Raw genomic sequence first — 823 nt, forward strand, 5'->3', positions numbered from 1 at the left:
TATGCAGTAAAATCAATACAAGATAAACCTTTAATTTTGTGAAGCAAATAAAATATTAAGGAAAAACATTAATGAGTATTCTCTTGACAATATCAGCATTTTTCTGCTTCTTTCCCCCGTCCCTGACACCTTTATTACTGTGTACATGTATGCCAATGCACAAACACATAAACACAGTCAAAGACACACAGAAAGAGAGAGAAAGGTTAGAATTATTGCTCATTTATGGGAACAAAAGTGGCTTACTTAAGGCCCTTGAAATAGCAATGAATATAGTTCTCCTTCCACCAGATTCCTGTTTGCCATTTACTTGTCTGAGCGCTCAGTTTCTAAAGAAAATAGATAAAAAGGCACATTATGTTCTGTGATGTTGACAATGTTCCTAAAAGGGTTTATAAGGAGCTGAGGATAAGGCACACTGGGTAAATGTTTGGAACCTGAACTGGGATCCCTACCACCCACATAAGTGCTGAGTGTATAGGTACAGATGAGTAACCCCTGCCTTGGCAGAGGAACAAAGACAGGTAGACTCCTCCGCCAAGCTACCTGGCAAGCCAATCTAGCCCAATCAGCAAGTCCCAGGCTGAGTGAGAGACTATGTCTCAAAAAGCATGACAGTGACAGTGAAAGACAACAGGGACAAGCTGGGCACATGGGTGCAGCATGCCTTAAATCCCAGCACTCAGGAGCCAGAGTCCAGTCTGGTCTTCAGAGTGCATTCCAGGACAGCTAGGGATACACAGAGGAACCCTGTCTAGGAAAAACAAACAAAACAACAACAAAGACAGTGGGGTCTAAAGAGATGGCTCCTCAGTTACGAGCA

Source organism: Mastomys coucha, chromosome X (genome assembly GCF_008632895.1).
Source record: "Mastomys coucha isolate ucsf_1 chromosome X, UCSF_Mcou_1, whole genome shotgun sequence".
In the NCBI taxonomy this organism is placed as follows: domain Eukaryota; kingdom Metazoa; phylum Chordata; class Mammalia; order Rodentia; family Muridae; genus Mastomys; species Mastomys coucha.